Source organism: Orcinus orca, chromosome 3 (assembly GCF_937001465.1).
Source record: "Orcinus orca chromosome 3, mOrcOrc1.1, whole genome shotgun sequence".
Taxonomy (NCBI): Eukaryota; Metazoa; Chordata; class Mammalia; order Artiodactyla; family Delphinidae; genus Orcinus; species Orcinus orca.
This window is the reverse complement of record NC_064561.1, coordinates 60,822,777-60,847,109: the sequence shown is the minus strand read 5'-3', so window position 1 is coordinate 60,847,109 and position 24,333 is coordinate 60,822,777. Positions and strand designations below refer to the sequence as shown.

Sequence of the window (24,333 nt, the reverse complement as noted above, 5' to 3'; positions counted from 1 at the left end):
GTCTGCGCTTTCAGCCGCGGCTCGCGCCCGTCTCTGGGGTTCGCGCTTTTAGCCGCGGCTCGCGCCCGTCTCTGGAGTTCCTTTAAGCAGCGTTCTTAAACCCCTCTCCTCACGCCCCAGGAAACAAAGAGGGAAGGAAAAGTCTCCTGCCTCTTCGGCAGGTGCAGACTTTTCCCCGGACTCCCTCCCGGCTAGCTGTGGTGCACTAACCCCTTCAGGCTATGTTCAAGCCGCCAACCCCAGTCCTCTCCCTGCGCTCCGGCCTCAGCTCGCAGCCCCGCCCGTCCCCGGCGGGTGAGCAGACAAGCCTCTCGGGCTGGTGAGTGCCGGTCGGCACCGAACTTCTGTGCGGGAATATCCCCGCTTTGCCCTCCGCACCCGTTGCTGTGCACTCCTCCGCGGCTCCGAAGCTCCCCCCTCCGCCTCCCGCAGTCTCCGCCCGCGAAGGGGCTTCCTAGTGTGTGGAAACTTTTCCTCCTTCACAGCTCCCTCCCACTGGTGCAGGTGCCGTCCCTATTCTTTTGTCTCTGTTTTTTCTTTTTCTCTTTTGCCCTACCCAGGTACGTGGGGAGTTTCTTGCCTTTTGGGAGGTCTGAGGTCTTCTGCCAGCCTTCAGTAGGTGTTCTGTAGGAGTTGTTCCACGTGTAGATGTATTTCTGGTGTATCTGTGGGGAGGAAGGTGATCTCCGCGTCTTACTCTTCCGCCATCTTCCGCCTTCCTCGATCCTAGGTCTTTAAACATGGAAAAAATTCAATAAATACCTCACCTAATGAATGGATAGGTGGATGAATGGATAAATGAATGGACTGGTAGATGGACAGATGAATTTATGAATGAGTGAAAGATTCAGCAAATGTTTAGAGAATATACAAGATAACTATCAGATGTGAAATACAGTATTTCTATTTTCTGAAAACTAGACACCTACAAGAATTTTGAGATAAGTTTTTGTGATCCATACATTTTACCAAAAGATTTAGTTTAAGATGGAAAGGTCTAAACTGACTTTTTATATTTTAGTTTAAGATGGAAAGGTCTAAACTGACTTTTTATCTTTTAAGTTTTTAAAAAATCTTTTCATTTTGAAATAATTTAACTTTATACAGGTAGTAAAAATAGTCCAAAGAAATACTATATGTCTTTCATGCAGCTCCCCCAAGTGTTAATATTTTATATAACTTTGGTACAATAATCAAAATCAGGAAATTAACATTTACACATAACTGTTAGCTAATTTATCATCTTGTTCAAATTTCACCAGCTGTCCCAAAAATATCCTTCTCTTGGTGTAGGATTTAATCTGAGATTACATGTAGTTGTTTTGTCTGTTCAGTCTCTCTGACTCTTTCTAAGCAACAGTTGCTTTCTTGAGGCAAAATTCAGTTGTAAGATTTTAATTAGAAATTTGACAAGACTACAATGGAATTTCAAGTTACTGGCACAACGTAGGTATTCAATGTTTGTCGAATGAAAAGTAAAGAAATAAAATTGATTTCTTTATGGAACCATACAAAAGGGAATTAAAAAGGAAACTAAGCAACAAAAAGGGAGAAAATAAAATTTTGAAAATTAAATCATGCTAAATAAGGGAGAACATAAAAGAGAATGTATTGTCTTTAGAAATTAACGTCTGGGGGGCGAAGTCAAGATGGCATACTAGGAGGATGCGGAATTCATGTCTCCTCACAACTAGGGCACCTACCAGACACCGGTGGGGGACCACGGACACCTAAGGGGATGGGAGGAAACCCCAGTGACTGGTAAGACGTGGGGTGTGAGGGGAGTGAAGGGGGAGGAGAAGTGGAGGCAGGATGGGACTGGCCTCCTGAGGGGCGGCTGGGATAGGGGAAGATATCCCATACCCAAAGTGGTAAATTGGGGAACCATTTGGAGGGCAGAGGAACAAAAGGGAGCATGACCAGTTTTCCCCTGCCCACTTGGGCCCCCGGAACCTGCTGAGACCTCAGGCCTGATCCTCTGCCCACCTAGGTCCCCTCCAGCTGGGTGGATCCTGAGGGAGTGGGAAGGAGGGAAGGGGGAGCAAAAGTAAAGGCCAGACCTCCGGGACCAGCACCCCTGAGGAGTGGCTGGGGGAGGAGAGGAGTTCCTACACCCAGAGAGACCCACCCACAGTTAGGGGTCCAGCAGCGATAGGGGAGACCCTGGGGGAAATGGTGGGGGAGGGGTTCAAAGGAATGGAAGGGAATGGGGTCAATGCTTTCTCTCTCCACTTAGGCACCAAGGAGCCTGTTGCATTCCTGGTCCTAATCCTCTGCCCTGAGAGCCTCCCTCCTGCCATGCAGAACCCAAACCCCACCCCTAACCCCCACCCAGGGCCCTACCTCTACACTCAGAGACCCGCTCCAACGCACTGGCCTAAACCGCACCCACACAGCCTCACTCAAGGTCCTACCTCCAAACTCTGGAAACACACACTCCAGAGGCCCTCGTTTCCACATACTGCCTCTCCCCTTCCATGCAGGTCCTAAGCAGAGGCCCCATCCCACCCTTGAACATGGCCCCGCCTAGGCCCCTCTCCATGCTCAAACATCTCCACACCCCACAGGTCCTGCCCCACACTGAACCCTGCCTCTGCCTAAGTACCACCCCCGCTTAAACTCCACCCCCATAGACAAGGCTTTTTTTTTTTTCCTCTTTTTCCTCAGTTACAGAGGGGTTCTGTTTTACCTTGTTGATTCATTGTCACTGATTCTTTTATATTTTTATTTTTCCTAATTAAATCTTTTATTTTTCTAATTTTGTTTTACTCTTTATACTTTCTTTTGTTCTCTTTTGGCTTTTTCCCCCACACCGTTTTTTTTTTTTCTTTTGTGGTTTTATTTTACCTTGTGGCAGTTGTTTCAATTATAGTTCTCTTTTTCCTAATATAATTTTTATCTTTCTAATTCTGTTTTGTTTTTTATTCTTTGATATTATACTGCTCTTTTTTACTTTCTTCCTTTTTTTTTTTTTACCTTGCCACACAGCTTGCGGGATGTTGGTTCCCAGGCCAGAGGTTGGGCCCAAGCTCTTGTGGTGGGAGCTCCAAGTCCAAACCCCTGGACTAACATCTCAGACCCCAAGGAATATCAATCGGAGTGAGGACCCCCAGAGGTCCTCATCTCAGCACCAAGACCTAGCTCTATCCAACTGCCTGCAAACTCCAGTACTGGACATCTCAGGCCAAACAAGCAGTAAGACAGGAATACAGCAACACCCATCAAAAAAAAAAAAAAAAAAAAAAAAATGAAATGACAAAAAATATGTTACAGACAAAGGAGCATGGTAAAAACTTACAAAACCAAATAAATGAAGACGAAATAGGCAGTCTACCTGAAAAAATTTGAGTAATTAAAGATGATCCAGGGCTTCCCTGGTGGCGCAGTGGTTGAGAGTCTGCCTGCCGATGCAGGGGACACGGGTTCGTGCCCCGGTCCGGGAAGATCCCACATGCCGCGGAGTGGCTGGGCCCGTGAGCCATGGCCGCTGAGCCTGCGCGTCCGGAGCCTGTGCTCCGCAGCGGGAGAGGCCACAGCGGTGAGAGGCCCGCGTACCGCGCAAAAAAAAAAAAAAAAAAAAAAAAAAAAGATGATCCAAAATCTCAGAAACAGAATGGAGAAAATACAAGAAACATTTAACAAGGATCTAGAAGAAGTAAAGAGAAAACAAACAATGATGAACAACACAATTACTGAAATTAAACATATTCTAGAAGGAATCAATAACAGAATAGCTGATGCAGAAGAACAGATAAGTGAGCTGGAAGATAAAATAGTGGAAATGACTACCACACAGCAGAATAAAGAAAAAAGAATGAAAAGAATTGAGGACAGTCGCAGAAACCTCTGGGACAACACTAAATGCACCAACATTCGAATTATAGGGGTCCCAGAGGAAGAAGAGAAAAAGAAAGGGTCTGAGAAAATATTTGAAGAGATTATACTTGAAAACTTCCCTAACATGGGAAAGGAAATAATCAGTCAATCCAGGAAGCACAGACAGTCCCATACAGGATAAATCCAAGGAGAAACACACCAAGAAACATATTAAGCAAACTATCAAAATTTAAATACAAAGAAAAAATATTAAAAGCAGCAAGGGAAAAGCAACAAATCACATACAAGGGAATCCCCATAAAATTAACAGCCGATCTTTCAGCAGAAACTCTGCAAGCCAGAAGGGACTGGCAGGACATATTTAAAGTGATGAAAGGGAAAAACCTACAACCAAGATTACTCTACCCAGCAAGGATCTCATTCAGATTCGATGAAGAAATTAAAACCTTTACAGACAAGCAAAAGCTAAGAGAATTCAGCACCACCAAACCAGCTTTACAACAAATGCTAAAGGAACTTCTCTAGGCAGGAAACACAAGAGAAGGAAAAGACCTACAATAACAAACCCAAAACAATTAAGAAAACGGTAATAGGAACATACATATCGATAACTACCTTAAATGTAAATGGATGAAATGCTCCAACCAAAAGACATAGACTGGCTGAATGGATACAAAAGCAAGACCTGTATATATGTTGTCTACAAGAGACCCACTTCAGACCTAGGGACACATAGAGACTGAAAGTTAGGAGACAGAAAAAGATATTCCATGCAAATGGTAATCAAAAGAAATCTAGAGTAGCAATTCTCATATCAGACAAAATAGACTTTAAAATAAAGACTACTACAAGAGACAAAGAAGGACACTACATAATGATCAAGGGATCAATCCAAGAAGATTGTCTCGATTACTGTAGTTTTGTAGTATAGTCTGAAGTCAGGGAGCCTGATTCCTCCAGCTCCGTTCTTCTTTCTCAAGATTGCTTTGGCTATTTGGGTCTTTTGTGTTTCCATACAAATTGCGGAATTTTTTGTTCTAGTTCTGTGAAAAGTGCCATTGGTACTTTGATAGGGATTGCATTGAATCTGTAGATTGCTCTGGGTAGTATAGTCCTTTTCACAATGTTGATTCTTCCAATCCAAGAACATGGTGTATCTCTCCATCTGTTTGTATCGTCTTTGCTTTCTTTCATCAGGGTCTTATAGTTTTCTGCACAGAGTTCTTTCATCTCCTTAGGTAGGTTTATTCTTAGGTATTTTATTCTTTTTGTTGCAATGGTAAATGAGAGTGTTTTCTTGATTTCATTGTCAGATTTTTCAGCATTAGTGGAGGATTGCAAGAGATTCCTGTGCATTTTCTATCCTGCTACTTTACCAGATTCACTGATTAGCTCTAGTAGCGTTCTGGTAACGTCTTTAGGATTCTCTACGTATGGTATCATGTCATCTGCAAACAGTGATGGTTTTATTTCTTCTTTTCCTATTTCTTTTTAAAAATTTTTTTTTGTCTCTGATTGCTCTGGCTAAAACTTCCAAAACTATGTTGAATAATAGTGGCGAGACTGGGCAACTGTCTTGTTCCTGATCTTAGTGGAAATGGTTTCAGTTTTTCACCATTGAGAATGATGTTGGCTGTGGATTTGTCATATATGGCCTTTATTATATTGAGGTAAGTTCCCTCTATGCCTACTTTCTGAACAGTTTTTATCATAAATGGGTGTTGAATTTGTCAAAACCTTTTTCTGCATCTATTGGGATTCTCATATGGTTTCTCTCCTTCAATTTGTTAATATGGTGTATCACATGGATTGATTTGTGTATACTAAAGAATCCTTGCATCTCTGGGATAAATCCCACTTGATCATGGTGTATGATCCTTTTAATGTGCTGTTGGATTCTGTTTGCTAGTATTTTGTTGAGGATTTTTGCATCTATGTTCATCAGTGATATTGGCCTGTAGTTTTCTTTTTTTGTGACATTTTTGGTTTTGGTATCAGGGTGATGGTGGCCTTGTACAATGAGTGTGGGAGTGTTCCTCCCTCTGCTATATTTTGGAAGAGTTTGAGAAGGATAGGTGTTAGCTCTTCTCTAAATGTTTGATAGAATTCACCAATGAAGCCATCTGGTCCCAAGCTTTTTTTTTTTTAAGATTTTTGAAATATTTTATTTATTATTAGTAATTTTTGGCTGCATTGGGTATTTGTTGCTGTTTGCAGGCTTTCTCTAGTTGTGGTGAGCAGGGGCTCCTCTTCATTGTGGTGCACGAGCTTTTCATTGCAGTGGCTCCTCATTGCAGAGCACAGGCTCTAGGTAGGTGGGCTTCACTAGTTGTGGCACATGGGCTCAGTAGGTGTGGCTTGTGGGCTCTAGAGCGCAGGCTCAGTAGTTGTGGCGCACGGGCTTAGTTGTTCCGTGGCCTGTGGGATCCTCCTGGACCAGGGCTCGAACCCGTGTCCCCGGCATTGACAGGCAGATTCTTAACCACTGTGCCACCAGGGAAGCCCTGGTCCTGAGCTTTTCTTTGTTGGAAGATTTTTAAAAAAATTTTTTTAAAAATTCTTTTCTTTTTCTTTCTTTTAAACCCCACATTTGTTTATTTATTTATTTTTTTGGCTGTGTTGGGTCTTCGTTTCTGTGCGAGGGCTTTCTCTAGTTGTGGCAAGCGGGGGCCACTCTTCATCACGGTGTGCGGGCCTTTCACTATCGCGGCCTCTCTTGTTGCGGAGCACAGGCTCCAGATGCGCAGGCTCAGTAGTTGTGGCTCATGGGCCCAGTTGCTCCGCGGCATGTGAGATCTTCCCAGACCAGGGCTCGAACCCGTGTCCCCTGCATTAGCAGGCAGATTCTCAACCACTGCACCACCAGGGAAGCCCCGTTTGTTGGAAGATTTTTAATCACAGTTTCAATTTCAGTGCTTGTGACTGGTCTGTTTATATTTTCTATTTCTTCCTGGTTCAAGTCTCGGAAGGCTGGGCTTTTCTAAGAATTTTTCCATTTCTTCCAGGTTGTCCATTTTATTGGCATATAGTTGCTTGTAGTAGTCCCTTATGATGCTTTGCATTTCTGCGGTGTCCACTGTAACTTCTCCTTTTTCATTTCTAATTTTATTGATTTGAGTCCTCTCCCTCTTTTTCTTGGTGAGTCTAATGGTTTATCAATTTTGTTTATCTCCTCAAAGAACCAGCTTTTAGTTTTGATCTTTGCTGTTGTTTTATTGTTTCTATTTCATTTATTTCTGCTCTGATCTTTATGATTTCTTTCCTTCTGCTAACTATGGGTTTTGTTTGTTCTTCTTTCTCTAGCTCCTTTAGTTGTAAGGTTAGATTGTTTATTTGAGATTTTTCTTGTTTTTGAGGTAGGCTTGTATAGCTATAAACTTCCCTCTTAGAACTGCTTTTGCTGCATCCCATAGGTTTTGGATCGTTGTGTTTTCATTGTCATTTGTCTATAGGTATTTTTTGATTTCCTCTTTGATTTCTTCAGTGATCTCTTGGTTATTAAGTAGTGTATTGTTTAGCCTCCATGTGTTTGTATTTACAGATGTTTTCCTGTAATTGATATCTAGTCTCATAGTGTTGTGGTCAGAAAAGATACTTGATACAATTTGAATATTCTTAAATTTACCACGGCTTAATTGTGACCCAAGATATGATCTATCCTGGAGAATATTCAATGAGCACTTGAGAAGAAAGTGTATTCTGTTCTTTTGGATGGAATTTCCTATAAATATCAATTAAGTCCATCTTTAATGTATCATTTAAAGCTTGTGTTTCTTTGTTTATTTTCATTTTGGATGATCTGTTTATTGGTGAAAGTGGGGTGTGAAGTCCCCTACTATGACTGTGTTACTGTCTATTACCCCTTTTATGGCTGTTAGCATTTGCCTTATGTATTGAGGTGCTCCTATGTTGGGTGCATAAATATTTACAATTGTTGTATCTTCTTCTTAGATTGATCCTTCAATCATTATGTAGTGTCCTTCTTTGTTTCTTGTAACTGTCTTTATTTTCAAGCCTATTTTGTCTGACATAAGAATTGCTACTCCAACTTTCTTTTGATATCCATTCGCATGGAATATCTTTTTCCATCCCCTCACTTTCGGTCTGTATGTCTTCCTAAGTCTGAAGTGGGTCTCTTGTAGACAGCATATGTACAGGTCTTGTTTTTGTATCCATTCAGCCAGTCTGTGTCTTTTGGCTGTAGCATTTAATCCATTTATATTTAAGATAATTATCAATATGTGTGTTCCTATTACCATTTTCTTAATTGTTTTGAGTTTGTTCTTGTAGGTCTTTCCCTTTCTTGTGTTTCTTGCCTAGAGAAGTTCTTTTAGCATCTGTTGTAAAGATGGTCTGGTGGTGCTGAATTCTCTTAGTTTTTGCTTGTCTGTAAAGGTTTTAATTTCTCTATCTAATCTGAATGAGATCCTTGCCGGGTAGAATAATCTGGGTTGTAGGTTTTTCCCTTTTATCATTTTAAATATGTCCTGCCGCTCTCTTCTGGCTTGCAGTGTGTCTGCTGAAAAATCAGCCATTAACCTTAAGGGGATTCCCTTGTATTTTATTTTTTGCTTTTCCCTTGCTGCTTTCAATATTTTTTGTGTTTTTTCTTTTTTTGCAGTACGCGGGCCTCTCACTGTTGTGGCCTCTCCCGTTGTGGAGCACAGGCTCCAGACGTGCAGTCTCAGTGGCCATGGCTCATGGGCCCAGCCGCTCTGCGGCATGTGGAATCCTCCCGGACCAGGTCATGAACCCGCAGCCCCTGCATTGGCAGGCGGACTCTCAACCACTGCGCCACCAGGGAAGCCCTGTGTTTAATTTTTGATAGTTTGCTTAATATGTGGCTTGGTGTCTTTCTCCTTGGATTTATCCTGTATGGGACTCTCTGTGCTTCCTGGACTTGATTGACTATTTCCTTTCCCATATTAGGGCAGTTTTCAATGATAATATCTTCACGTTTTCTCAATCCCTTTCTTTTTCTCTTTTTCTGGGACCCCTATAATTTGAATGTTGGTGCGTTTAGTGTTGTTCCAGAAGTCTCTGAGACTGTCAATTCTTTTCATTCTTTTTTCTTTATTCTGCTCTGCGGTAATTATTTCCACTAGTTTATCTTCCAGGTCACTTACTTGTTCTTCTGCCTCAGTTATTCTTCTATTGATTCCTTCTAGAGAATTTTTAGTATTGTTTTAGTTTAGTGTTTAGTCATTTATTGTGTTGTTCATCATTGTTTGCTCTTTTAGTTCTTCTAGGTCCTTATTAAATGTTTCTTATATTTTCCCCATTCTATTTCCAAGATTTTGGATCATCTTTACTACCATTACTCTGAATTTTTTTTCAGGTAAACTTCCTATTTCCTCTTCAGTTATTTGGTCTGGTGGGTTTTTACCTTGTTCCTTCATCTGCTGCGTATTTCTCTGTCTTCTCATTTGTCTTAACTTACTGTGTTTGGGGTCTCCTATTTGCAGGCTGCAGGTTTGTAGTTCCCGTTGTTTTTCGTGTCTGCCCCCAGTGGGTAAGATTGGTTCAGTGGGTTGTGTAGGCTTTCTGGTGGAGGAGATTGTTACCTGTGTTTTGGTGGATGAGGACGGATCTTGTCTTTCTGGTGGGCAGGACTGTGTCTGGTGGTGTGTTTTGGGGTGTCTGCGAACATTATTTTAGGCAGCCTCTCTGCTAATGGGTGGGGTTGTATTCCTGTCTTGCTAGTTGTTTGGCATGGGGTGTCCAACACTGGAGCTTGCTGGTTGTTGAGTGGAGCTGGGTCTTAGCATTGAGACGGAGATCTCTGGGAGAGCCCTTGGCAATTGATATTACGTAGGCTGGGAGATCTCTGGTTGTCTGATGTCCTGAACTCAGCTCTCCCACCTCAGAGGCTCAGGCCTGACAGCCAGCTGGAGCATCAAGACCCTGTCAGCCACACAGCTCAGAAGAAAAGGGAGAAAAAAAAAGAAAGAAAGAAAAAAATAATACAGTTATTAAAACAAAAAAGTAAAAAAATATTAAGATAATGTGAAAAAAAGAGAGCAACCGAACCAATAAACAAGTCTACCAGTGATAACAAGCGCTAAAAACTAAACTAAGATAAACTTAAAAATCAGAAACTGGTCAGCTGCCTACAGCAATCCCCAAGTGTACAGTTGCTCCCAGAGTCCACCGCCTCAATTTTAGGGTGACTCATTATCTATTCAGGTATTCCAGAGATGCAGGTACATCAAGTTGATTGTGGAGATTTAATCCGCTGCTCCTGAGGCTGTTGGGAGAAATTTCCCTTTCTCTTCTTTGTTTGCACAGTTCCTGGTGTTCATCTTTGGATTTGGCCCCGCCTCTGCATGTAGGTTGCCCTCTGGCATCTGTTCTTTTCCCAGACAGGAGGTGGTTAAAGGAGCAGCTGATTAGGGGGCTCTGGCCCACTTAGGCCAGGTGGAGGGAGAGTTACAGAATGTGGGGCAAGCTTGTGGCGGCAGAGGCCAGCATGACGTTGCAACAGTTTGAGGCGCACCATGTGTTCTCCTGGGGAAGTTTTCCCTGGATCACAGGACCCTGGCAGTGGCTGGCTGCAGAGGCTCCTGGGAGGGGAGGTGTGGATAGTGACCTGGGCTTGCACACAGGATTCTTGGTGCCTGCAGCAGCAGCATTAGTGTTTCATGCCCGTCTCTGGTGTCTGTGCTGATAACCGCGGCTCGCACCCATCTCTGGAGCTTCTTTAGGCCGGCCTCTGAATCTCCTCTCCTCACGCACCTCGAAACAATGGTCTCTTGCCTGTTAGGCAGGTCCAGACTTTTTCCTGGACTCCCTCCCGGCTAGCTGTGGCGCACTAGCCCCCTTCAGGCTGTGTTCACGCAGCCAACCCCAGTCCTCTCCCTGGGATCTGACCTCTGAAGCCCAAGCCTCAGCTCCCAGCCCCCACCCGCCTTGGCGGGGAGCATAGAAGCCTCTCAGGCTAGTGAGTGCTGGTCAGCACTGATCGTCTGTGTGTGAATCTCTCCACTTTTCTCTCTGCACCCCTGTTGTTGCACTCTCCTCTGTGGCTCCGGAGCTTCCCACCCCGCTCCAGCCAGTGAACAGGCTTCCTAATGTGTGGAAACTTTTCCTTCTGCACAGCTCCTTGCCTGAGGTGCAGGTCCCACCCCTATTCTTTTGTCTGTGTTTTTTGTTTTACCCTACCCAGGTACATGGGGAGTTTCTTGCTTTTGGGGAAGTGTGAGGTCTTCTGCCAGTGTTCAGTAGATGTTCTGCTGGAGTTGTTCCACATGTAGATGTATTTTTGACGTACTTGTGGGGAGGAAGGAGACCTCCATGTCTTACTTCTCCGCCATCTTGAAGGTCCTCTCACTGAATGTTTTTTATACATATCTTTTGTAAGGAAAAAAAAAGGATATGAAGGTGGTTGAATGTGTTTTTATAATGTGGCTCTAAATCTGTACATTTTAATGGATACTTTCATTAAAAATTAGTACTGGGCTTCCCTGGTGGTGCAGTGGTTGAGAGTCCGCCTGCCAATGCAGGGGACACGGGTTCGTGCCCCGGTCCGGGAAGATCCCACATGCCGCGGAGCCGCTGGGCCCGTGAGCCATGGCTGCTGAGCCTGCGCGTACGGAGCATGTGCTCTGCAACAGGAGAGGCCACAACAGTGAGAGGCCCACATATCACAAAAAAAAATTAGTACTAAAGAATGCAAATGAGTAAGTAACCCCCATGTGGGTCACTCTTTTAGAGGTGAAAATGTTTACTGAAAAGCAGAGCAGGTCTGATATCACAGATATAGCAGCTTGAAACTTGCTTTCTTGTAGTTGGTCTACATTTCTGCCATTAAAACTAAGCTTTAAATGAACATTTGGGGGCTTCCCTGGTGGTGCAGTGGTTGAGTGTCCGCCTGCTGATGCAGGGCACACGGGTTCGTGCCCCGGTCCAGGAAGATCCCACATGCTGTGGAGCGGCTGGGCCTGTGAGCCACGGCCGCTGAACCTGTGCGTCCGGAGCCTGTGCTCTGCAACAGGAGAGGCCACAACAGTGAGAGGCCCATGTACTGCAAAAAAAAAAAAAAAAAAAAAAAAAGATGAACATTTGGCCACTCAAATGAAGCCTGTTTCTTGCTGGTTGAGTGGTGAAGATAAATAAAAAAGCATCAGACTTGGAGCACAAATGAATATCCTAGATCCGTAACGGCAGAGTTGCCTGGCCTGCCAGGATCACCAAACTATCTCTTGACTTATTTGTGAGAGAGAGAATAATATAGTTTTCTCCCAAGCTTCAGAAATCACACAATATCTTTGAATAGTCTCTGCAATTCATTCAATTATAGATATGTGCTATGTTTTAGCTGTCTTGGCTAACACTGGTGATCAGAAGATTGACCTGGAGTACTTGTTAGAATTCAAGTTCCCAGATTCCTCTTCTAGAGTTTTGGATTCTTTAGGATAAAGAGAAGCCCAACTCTCTGCACTTTTAATAAACACCCAAGTAATGGATTATTTGTTCATCTTTGAAACTATTTCTTTAATTACAGTTACCAGAAGTATTCATGTCTTTTAATCCACTAACCAACCAACCAAAGAAAGAGTATTTTAATAAAGATAATACTATTTAACATTTTATTGATTGAAATATTCATGATTACAAATTACATTAGGTTTTGTATTATTGAACACACAATTAAGATGGGTTTTCAACTGTCACTGAATAACTGAAGACAAAATAGAAATCTTTCATTGGCAGGTTCTTAGAGTTGGAAAAATTCTTCAACGATCTATATTCCATCTTCTGTAGTATTGAAGGCTTTGTCTGATCATCTAGGAATTTAAAGCCCTGATGGAGAAGACTAATTGTAGAATCCATTTCACAATAGAATTGCTATAAAAGCCATAGGAATGTGTGGCTGAGGCAGAGTCAGCAACAACCCCAATGACTAAAATCAAATTTTCCACTATCTTCTCTGTAAAGAAAGAAAAAGCGAAAAAGAAAAATTATGCTTAAAAAAGTACTTAAAATTGCCTGAGCACTGCACTAAGCGCTTCTCCATGAGGAGAATCTGAATATAAGAGTGCTAGGAGGGCTGTGCTCCCCTTCCTCAAACAGGTAGCTGGGCCCCTCCTTACCTCCCTACCCTACACAGGTCCTCCCAACCACCTGGGGCTACTTGACTCTTCCTACATGCTCAGTCCTGACTCAGCCTTGGAACCCACTGAGGAGAGACCTCAGAGAGGAGGATTAGAGATTGTTTTCATGGTTCTCTAGAAGGAGAAGCCCATTTGGGGATTAAATGAGAGGAAACACCAGTGAGAGGAAATGAGGTGGGAAGTAGGAAGGCTGGCTGAACCTTGAGACTGGGAACTCCCTCGGGGGAATGAGGCAGCAAGGGAGGTTAGGTGGAAGTGCCCTAGCATGCCCTGCTCTCTAAAGAAAGTTTGGAGTCTTGTCAAGGAGATCAGGGGACAAAATGGACCACTGGAGGAGTTCCTTTCTAGCATAAATTGTCCATTGTGATGGATTTAAATTTCTGAAGTCAGTGGTTTTTCTTGCTCAGTTATGCTCCCTGTAGCTACATCATAGAGGTTCTCATTCAGCCTCTGGAGTTAAGAATTACATTATATCGGTCACCAGACTTCCATTAGTAAGTCACAGCAATTAAATCAAGTTAAAGTAATTGATTTATACAGTTGGGTAACATCCAACAGGGATGGATATACTTCGAGGTCAAATGAAAACTACTTTTAGGAATGAGACTCAAGGGAAAGGTACCAGTGTGTTTCTTTGGCTTTAACAGAGAAAGTACAGTTATTTTCCATCTATACTGTGACCTGGCTAGAAAAATGGAGGTTCCTATAATTTTGTGATTGTTTCTTCATTATTTTGGATGAGCCAATATTTAGTCTTGTGTTCTTACAGCTTTTCACTGCAGAAAACACATTTATTGGGGTACGTTCGGCCATTCGTTGCACAGATCGGGTCCATTTCTCTGGTGCAAAAATGTAACTGATCCCCATACACGTTACATTCTGGCTGTTAAACAGACAACATAAAAATTTTCAGATAATAAACTTTTTGAATAAAATATTTTTTACTCCTAATACAAAATGGTATGCATCAAAATGCAATATATTCTATAGTCTATATTGAGGTTTAAAAATAGACATAAGTCATGCACAGAGACATAAAAATATATTGATATATTTTTGCAACCCCAATATATTTTGTATTTTTTAAAAACATACAAATGGCTAAACGCATTTTAATAATTTAGCCACTCTGCCCCTACTTCACCTCATACATGGATCAGATTTTCACCATTATCTCATACCACAAAAAATTATAAAAGTGAATTTGTTATAATTCTTCTGTTTTCCTCAATAGTTTCACTAATAGATAATCTGATAGTTTCAGATTATCACCGTATATGTATGTGTTCATATATATGTTTGTATGTGTGTAGTTAACCATATACGTGTATATATATAATTTGTGTAGTGATGGCAGTGTTGGTAATTTACATAAATAAACAATAGTGTGTGTATCCTTACACGATCTGCTTTTTAGGCATCGTTAAAAATGTTTGTTTAGATGTTTAGAAATACAGTTGATTTTCTTCACCTCTATGTAATATTCCAATCTGTGATTTTATGAAAATTATTTTATATTCCTGTAAGTGGAAAATTAGGGTTTTTTTAAAATAAATATCTGTTTGAGTCCCTGCTTTCAATTTTATTTTATTATTTTTTTTAAAATTTTATTTATTTTTGGCTGCACTGGGTCTTCGTTGCTGTGTGCAGGCTTTCTCTAGCTGCAGCAAGCAGGGGCTACTCATTGCATTGGCTTCTCTTGTTGCGGTGCACAAGCTCTAGGTGCACAGGCTTCAGTAGTTGTGGCTCGTGGGCTCTAGAGCACAGGCTCAGTAGTTGTGGCACACTGGCTTAGCTGCTCCGCGGCACGTGGGACCTTCCCAGACCAGGGCTTGAACCCGTGTTCCCTGCATTGACAGGTGGATTCTTAACCACTGCACCACCAGGGAAGCCCAAAATTAGTTGTTGTTGTTGTTTTTTGCGGTACGCGGGCCTCTCACTGTTGTGGCCTCTCCTGTTGCGGAGCACAGGCTCCGGATGCACAGGCTCAGTGGCCATGGCTCACGGGCCCAGCCGCTCCGCGGCATGTGAGATCTTCCCGGACCGGGGCATGAACCTGTGTCCCCTGCATCGGCAGGTGGACTCTCAACCACTGTGCCACCAGGGAAGCCCCCTAAATTAGTTTTTTTTAATCCTCTTCTTTTTCTAGGGTGAACAATTCCACTTTAAACACTGTTTTTTGATGCCTGTATATAACAAGGTTTATGCTCAATAATAAAACTGTGAATAATGGGATATTTTTACCTTGTCTGAAATGACAGATGGTTTTATATAGCTGGCAAGATTCTATTTCTTGAACTTAGTGTAAGAATGACACTTTATCTTACTTTTTGAAGGACTATTCTGTTATAGATATTTTTGATAAAATTTGCTGTTAAAACTTAAAATATAAAAAAAATTAAAAGTTTACCTTTTTCAATTCCCACATTAATCAGTATGAACTTACAGTTTCACGTGTCTCTCTTAAGGGTACAAAAGCAGTTTCTGCAACCATCACACAAAAGGTAAATTGAAAAGAAGAAGATGAACAGGGGAAAACAATGTCTCTGGTGGGAAGTACCCACATCTATGCAAATCACCTACTCAAACACAGCAAGTAATGAGGTGAGGCTTTTGTGGTAGTATCAAAATAATCATCTCACAAAATAACTTCAAATCTGGAAATAGAATTCTAAATTCATCTCACTCTGAAAAATAAGTATGGCTTAATAATCACCAAACCCTGCTGTGGAGATACCACTTTTTTTCATTTTTATAAATAGAGACATCCTAGTCAGAGAAGACAATGCCTTGCTTAAGGCCACTTAATATGAAGAAGTTAATTACTACTTAGTATTCAACTCGAGTATCATGGATCTCGTTAATATCTCACAGCTACTTTACTCTGAAATTCATGGGCCATCTTGTGCTTTAAGAAAGATAAGTTTTCAGCAGAGGGATCAATTACTTCTCTCCTTACACAAAGCCTTGACTTTAGTGGACTCAGAGCTGGCAAACAACAAATAGGATTGTCAAGGATACCAGATCTAGAGGACTTTTTTACTGCCCACACTCTGCATTTAGCAACGATGAAATCTGACCTCCAAAAAGGGGGAAAAAATCAGGTAAATATCTTTAATCATAAATAAACAGAAAACTAAATTTTACTGCTCATTCTAACCCCCTCTGTCTCTACCCTTCTAAGGTGGGAAATGAGAAAAAGCAATCTACTGATGTAACTTTTAAATAGGTATTTGTAACATTTCATTTTGCCCGTTTAAGTATTACATACCCAACAGCAATCTCCTTCATTCCTAGATAATAGCAGTTGTTTCCTACATTTCCTAAAATATGTTAGTTGCTTCATCCAGGTCTGAAAATTTTACTCACCAAAATAAAGAGGACATGCCAAGCCAATAATGAAAATAACTTTGATCCATGATGAGAAGAGAGACATCTTATCAAGTCTGTAGAATAAATGCATAGGAATGCTTATAACACATGGCACAGGGACAAATTGCCCATTTCCAAATGAAAGTTTCTTACAGCTAAGGGAACTGCCCCCCTCTCCTAGGTTTGTAATTATGGTGGGAATCTTCCCCTCAACCCACAGGACATACATGTGAACAGAAGGCCTTGTAGAAGACTTGAGAGAAACACTAGGACAAGTTCTCTTTGCCCATTTAAGGAGGAGCGGTTTACCCTCCCAACCCTTGGCTCAGCCAAGGAGCCTGGCTGCATTTAAAGAAATATGCACTTTGGAATTTCAGTTTTTCCTCAGAAAACAGAAATAGTTATTTCAGCAAGGACTGACCTGCAGCAGTCCTCACAGCAATGTGACACACCAGGGCTACCTCCACAGCATCCCCACCTGACCTACCTGAAACAGAGAAGGCAGTGGAGAGTGAGGTCTGCAGCTCCAGGGACTGTGCCTATTTTGATTCCCTTTCCTTCTCAACCACTTCCCCCAGCTGAAGAGTCTCCTTTATTGGACTGTTGGTGACCAGCCTGGTGGGGTAAAACAGATGGCCCCCAGCAGATAAGACCCTGAGGTTTTGTGTTCTTCCTCACGAAGATCTCACACAGATCATCTCTCAGCAGGGGTTTGGGACAATTTTATCTGATGAACACATGTATGAGGAAGGGAGAAGGTGACAACAATTCTTTGAAACTCTAAGGTACAGAAGAGATGGGAAGCTTTCCGAGTTCCTGAGTTGAAAATAAAGGATAATCAAAACAAGAAAGAAAAGAATGAGTTTGGGGAACTATAATTAGATACATACCTACACCCTTAGTATTTTGAAGGACAGTAGAAGTCCATTAGACTCAATGGGAGATTTGATTTTTATTAAACTTTTTTTTTTTTATTAAACTTTTTATCTTGAGTTGAATGGAGATTCTCATCAAGCCGTAAGCACTAATGTGGAGAGTTCTTGTGTTCCTTTTAATCAATTTCCCCCACTGAGAACATCTTGTAAAATTATGGTACAAATTCACAACCAAGAATGTTCAAAAAGACTGTCAGGGCAACCAGCTATGGAAACCTGAGGTAGAGGACAGAATGTGAATATTAAGAAGAGAAAGAAGGCTTGGGAATGAAATTGAGACCACAGGGGACAATGCCCTCAACTATATGATGAATAATTTGATCTTTACCTCAAAGTAAAGTGGGAAACTGTGCAGGGTTGGAAGTAGTAGGAAGAGGTATATAATATGAGCTATTTAATTAATCTGCTTCACAGTCTGACTCTGTGGGAAGAACTTTGGCAAATGAAAGTCCTGAGTTCAAATGCCATCTACCACTGAGTAACCTTGAAACAATATTCAGACTTCCTAATCCACTATTTACTAATTTTAAATGTGGGAATAATTTCTGTCTCAACGATTTGCCATAAATATTAGGGATAAAATATTAAAACAGGATGCACTTAAAGTTGTGCTAGATTACATGTGTCACCCTAACCGAACCTTTTTTTTTTTCAGTGAAGAAAGCCAAGATTGAGAAAAGAACCTTTGAGTCTAGCACTGTTCCGTGCCAGTTTAATGGGAGGATACAAAATCTGGTAAGTGCTAAAATTTTTCCTTTATTATAGGAAGTTATTATCATGCTTTTGCTAGATTTTGAATTATTTACATAGATACCATCAGAGACATCTGTGCAGATAATCCTTCTGGCACACGACCTTGGAGGGTAAAATTAAACTGAAGTTTAGAGTTGAAGTGATTGTACAGTCCTTGAATCCCACAACACTGGACTTTTTCTCTTATGTGCATTCATTAGCAGAGATTAAGAGCAGAAGACACTGCCTATGAGATACAACAGGCCATGAGGTTTCTAAATTAACCATGAAAGGGAATGTTAGATGTGTGGGTTATTTGATGCATATTTTTTCTGAAAATGTTTAATGTGCATAAATACATTTATACTGCAAAGTTACAGATATTTAATATACAACTATACTAAAATCACATATAAATATCTGCATATGTGTATATATGCAGATATATGCATGTGTATATATGTCTATATATGTATGTATATAATTCTGTATATCTATATATTCACAAATATACTAACATTTACATGTAATAACACATATATATGTAATAACATTAACAATATAGATACATATATATATATACACACACAGAGCATATAGATAGATATACGTAGATATCTATATATGTAAGTTATCTAAGTGAGCCCTAAATGTCATCACAAGTATCCTCATAAAAGGGAGACTGAAGAAGATTTGATGCAGACACACAAAGAAGGCCAAATGAAGATGGAGTTAAGGGAGATCTGAAGATGCTGGCCCTAAAGATGACTGGTGATAAATAGATAGATAAAAATAGAGACAGAAGAATAAAATCAAGACATTTCTCTGTAACTCAGTTTTTCATTTAACAATCAATGGTATATCTTCATATAAGCATATACAAACACACAATTCCTTTTAAGTTATTCTTGCTACCAGTGTTGTAATGAACATGGTTGTGCAGGTCACTACATGCTCATTCAATTAGTTCTATATTTTTAGTAGTTGCATTTTTGAGTCACATAATATGTGCAGTTTAAATTTTAAAGATAAGACCAGTTTACTTCCTGAAAGCCTTATATCATCTTACTATGAAAAAGACAGATTACAAGTATGGTTGGTTCTCTGTATCTCACCAAATGAGTGTCATCTGAAATATTCATGTTTTCACACTCACAGTTAAATATATACAAAAATATAAAGTGTATATATTTGGATGATTTTGTTCAGTGACAAAATTTCTCCATCTGGGAATAAGCTGAAATTGTTTATTAAATAAGTTAATGAAGTCATAATTTCTATTTTTTTACTTTTAAGAATTTTCATCTACAAACATGGTTTAACTTCCAAATTATTTAAGTGCTGAATATGTGAAGAAAATATTCCTCTCTAATTAACACAATTCATAGTTATGTTCTATAAATGAGAAATTTGGAAATCTTTGGAGAAACTTCCTGTTATATATACATATACAAATGGAACAGCTTATTTGAAGTGGTGATGGGTGAACTTTAGCTACCCAGCCTCTTTTGTCTATTTAGAGTTAACTCTAGCTGGAGAATGCTGAACTACATGTCTGTGTTTCCTCTCTAATATTCCAAAGTTTATGGTGCTTAGGAGATCCTGTTAGATGATCCCTGAGCACAAGATAATGCACTCTGTTTTACACTGTCACAAGGTTCCCCTGCCCCAAATATATATTCCAGCTTTATTGAGTATGACATAACAGGCATACCTTGGAGATAAGGAAGGGTTTGGTTCCAGACTGCTGAAACAAAGTGAATATTGCAATGAAATAAGTAACACAAATTTTTTCGTTTCCCAATGCAAATAAAAATTATGTTTACACTATACATATGTAGCCTATTAAGTGTGCCATAGCACTGTGTCTTAGAAACAATGTACATGCCTTAATTTAAAAATACTTTATTGCTAAAATATGCTAACCATTATCTGACAACACAGGGTTGCCACAAACCTTCAATTTTCAAAAAACACAGTATCTGAAAAGTACAATAAAGGAAAGCATGCCGAAAGACTAATGAACATAGATGAAGCAGTCCCCAACAAAATATTAGCAAACCTAATTCAACAGTATGTTAAAAGGATCATACAACATGATCCAGTGAGATTCATCCCAGGGATACAAGGATGGTTCAATTTCCAGAAATCAAACAATATGATACACCACACTAACAAACTGAAGAATAAACGTCATAATGATTATCTCAATAGATGCAGAAAAAGCTTTTGACAAAATTCAACATCCATTTGTGATAAAAAAGTGAGTATAGACAGAACACACCTCAACATAGTAAATGCTATCTATGACAAGTCCACAGCTAACATTATACTCAATGGTGAAAAGTAGAAAGCATTTCCTACAAGATCAGGAAAAAGACAAAGATGCCCACTCTTGCCACTTTTATTCAACATAGTATTGGAAGTCTAGCTGCAGCCATCAGAAAAGAAAAAGAAATAAAAGGAATCAAAATTGGAAAGGAAGAAGTAAAACTGTCACTGACTGTAGATGACATGATACTATACACAGAAAATCTTAAAGATGCCACCAAAAAAACTACTAAAGCTCAGCAATGAATTCAGCAAAGTTGGAAGATACAAAATTAATATACAGAAATCTATTGCATTTCTATATACTAACAATGAACTATTAGAAAAGAAAATTAAGAAATGAACACCATTAAGAAACTAAGAAAACAATTGCATCAAAAAAATAAAATACCTAGGAATAAAAAGACCTGCACCCAGAAAATATAAGAAACTGGATGAAAGAAGTTGACAATGACACAAACAGATGGAAACATTTGCTGTGATGGAAAGATTTACCATGCTCATGGATTTGAAGAATTAATGTTATTAAAATGATCATAGTACCCAAGACAATCTACAGATTCAGTGCCAAAACACCAAAGGCATTTTTCACAGAACTAGAACAAACAGTCCTAGAATTTGTATGGAAACACAAAATACCCTGAATAGCCAAAACAATCTTGAGAAAGAAGAACAAAGCTGGAGGTATCACACGCCCTGATTTCAAACTATACTAAAAAGCACCATGATCAAAACAGTATGGTACTGGCACGAAAACTGACACATAGATCAGTGGAGCAAAATAAGACCCCAAAAATGAACCCATACTTATATGGGCAATTTATCTACAACAAAGGAGGCAAGAATATACAATGCAGAAAAGACAGCCTCTTCTATAAATGATGTTAGGAAAATTGGACAGCTACACACATAAGGATCAAACTGGACTCTTCTCTCACACCAGGCACAAAAATAAATTCAAAATGGATTAAATATTTAAATGTTAAGACCTAAAACCATAAAACTTTTTGAAGAAAACATAAGCAGTACACTCTTTGACATCAGTCTTAGCAATTTTGTTTTTGGATATGTCTCCTCAGGCAAGGAAGACAAAAGCAAAAAAACCCAAATGGGACTACATCAAACTAAAAAGCTTTTGGACAGAGAAGGAAACTATCAACAAATCTAAAAGGCTGCCTACTGAATGTGGGAAGATATGTGCAAACTTATTTCTCACAAGGGATTAATATCCAAAATATACAAAAAACTCATATAACTCAGTATGAGAAAAACAAACAACCCAATTAAAAATTGGGCAGAGGACCTGAATAGACATGTTTCCAAAGAAGACCTACAGATGGCCAACAGGCACATGAAAAGATGCTCAACATCACTAATCATCAGGGAAATGCAAATCAAAACCAAAATGATATATCACCTCATATCTGTCAGAATGGCTACTATCAGAAAGACAACAAATAACAAATGTTGGCAAGGATGTAGACAAAGGGGGACCCTCATGCACTGTTGGTGAGAATGTAAATTGGTGATGTCTCAATGGAAAACAGTATGGAGATTCCTCAAAAATTAAAAAAAAGAACTACCATATGATCCAGCAATTCTACTCCTGAGTATTTATGCAAAAAAAAAAAAAAGAAAAAAGAAAAGAAAAAAACCCCACTAAGTTGAAAATATAGATTCACCCCTATATTCATTCCAACATTATTTACAGTAACCAACATACAGAAGCAACTTAAGTGCCCAATCAATAGATGAATGTATAAAGAAGATGTGATAGTGATACACACACACACACACACACACACACACACACACACACACACACACATGCCAGAGTATTATTTAGCTATAACAAAGAACAAAATCTTGCCATTTGCAGCAACATGGATGAACATAGAGGGTATTATGCTAATTGAAATAATTCAGACAGAGAAAGACAAATACTATATGATTTCACTTATACGTACAATCTAAAAAACAAAAACAAATGAAACAAAACACAACTAAACAGAAACAGAGTCACAGATACAGAGAACAAACCAGTAGTTGTCAGATGTCAGAGGGGAGGGGGTTGGGGGCTGAAGAGAAATAGGGGAGACAGATTAAGAGGTACAAACTTTCAGTTACAAAATAAATCAATCACAGCTATGAAATGTACAGTGCAGGGAATCCAGTCAATAATTATGCAATATCTTTGTGTGGTGACAGAAGACAATTAGATTTATCATGGTGATCATTTTGAAATGTACAGAAATATAGAATCACTATGTGTGTACCAGGAACCAACACAGTGTTGTAGGTCAATTATACTTCAAAAACAAACTCATGGAAAAAGAGATCAGATTTGTGGTTACCAAAGATAGGGGGTGAGGAGAGATGGAATTGTATGAAAGTAGTTGAAAGGTAAAAACTTCCAGTTATAAGATAAATAAGTACTAGGCTTGCAATGAACAACATGTTAAATATAATTAACACTGCTGAGCATTATATATGAAAGTTAAAAGAGTAAATCCTAAGAGTTCTCATCACAAGAAAAAAATTTTTTCTATTTCTCTAATTTTGTATCTGTATGGGATGATGGATGTTCACTAAACTTACTATAATTATTTCATGATATATGTAAGTCAAATCATTACGCTGTACATCTTAAACTTACACAGTGCTGTATGTCGATTATATCTCAATAAAACTGGAAGAGAACAAAGAGGTATGCAGTAACAATTGTTGGTGAGGATGTGGAGGAAACGGAATTCTCATACATTACTGGTGGGAATGGTTAAGAAGATACAGCCACTTTGAAAAATACACTGATAGGTTCTGGAAGAGCGCAAGATAAACCTACCATACAAAGCATCCATTCTACTCTTGGGTGTTTAACCAAGAAAAAATGAAAAGAAAAAAAGACTTGTATAGTAATGTTCATAGCACCATTTTTCTTAATAACCAAAAAGTGGCAACAATTCCAGTGTTCATAACCTAGTGAAAAAGTAAAACAAAACATGGTATATCAATATAAAATGGAATACTATTGAACATTAAAAAGTAATGAACTACTGATGTATAAGCTACAGTGTGAATGAACCACAAAAACCTGTAAAATGAAAGAAGCAGATATAAAAACAACATACTGTTTCATTGTCTTTACAGAAAATGTCTAGAAAAGGTAAAACAAGAGAATACAATGTAGATGAGTAGTTGCCTTGGGTTGGGGGTAGGAAGAGGGCATGACCTCCAAAGGATGAGAGGCACATATTTGGGGGTGATGTAAACACTCTAAACTTTAATTGTGTTGATGGTTGCTTATCTCTCTCCCTCTCTCTCTCTCCCTCTCTCTATATATATTTCAATTATTACATCATGTCTAAAACTGATTAATTTTGGGTATGTAATTACAACAATAAACTGGTTTTTAAAAAGAATAAAATTTCAAGCTTTGTATTCAAACTCTCTTTACCAAAAGGTCAGGTTTAAAATACTGTAAGATTTCCTGTGTCTCATTTTCATAATATGTAAAATAGAGAGCTGATGTCTACCTAATGTGATCCTTAGAAGAACTGAGTTAGGTAACATGTAGAAAACTGTTTCACAGAGCTTTTGAGGAGAACAGTCATGCAAAAAGGAGGATTTCCATTCACTAGTGGATAATAACTTTAATCGATAACATTTAAATTCCTAGATGATAAGTAAAAGCAGAGCTGATCATTGTTATCTTATTTCTCGCATCTAAATAGGGCTTGACACATAGACCTTTATTTATGTGGAATTTTAAAAAAAAGAATACATAAATGAATACACATGTTCACTGAAGAACTTTTTCACAAAGTCCTCTGCAAAGAAAAAGTGGTGCAATTGGCCGAAAGCATTTTTATAACGTTGCTCTACAAATTAACATTCTAATGGATACTTTCCTTAAGAGGGATATTTGAGATTTTAAATGATTTAATAGCTCCCACACTGATTACTCTTTAGATGTAAAAGTATCTATTGATAAGAACAGCATGCCTAGCATAGCC

General features: G+C 39.4%; 1 long non-coding RNA gene across 3 annotated transcripts; it reads right to left on the bottom strand.

Annotated features, from left to right (window-relative positions):
- Positions 1-5,972: 5,972 nt before the first annotated feature.
- LOC125964009 (uncharacterized) lies at positions 5,973-23,296 on the bottom strand. Of its 3 annotated transcripts, none has more exons than XR_007476486.1 (3): positions 23,163-23,296; positions 16,744-17,138; positions 5,973-16,396 (listed from the first exon to the last, which is right to left on the bottom strand). It is a non-coding gene; the product is annotated as an uncharacterized LOC125964009 (long non-coding RNA). The 3 variants fall into 3 exon arrangements; XR_007476487.1 differs by lacking the exon at positions 23,163-23,296 and adding an exon at positions 17,213-19,696 and having other exon boundaries at positions 16,744-16,809; XR_007476485.1 differs by lacking the exon at positions 23,163-23,296 and having other exon boundaries at positions 16,744-19,696.
- Between the last annotated feature and the right edge of the window lie 1,037 nt (positions 23,297-24,333).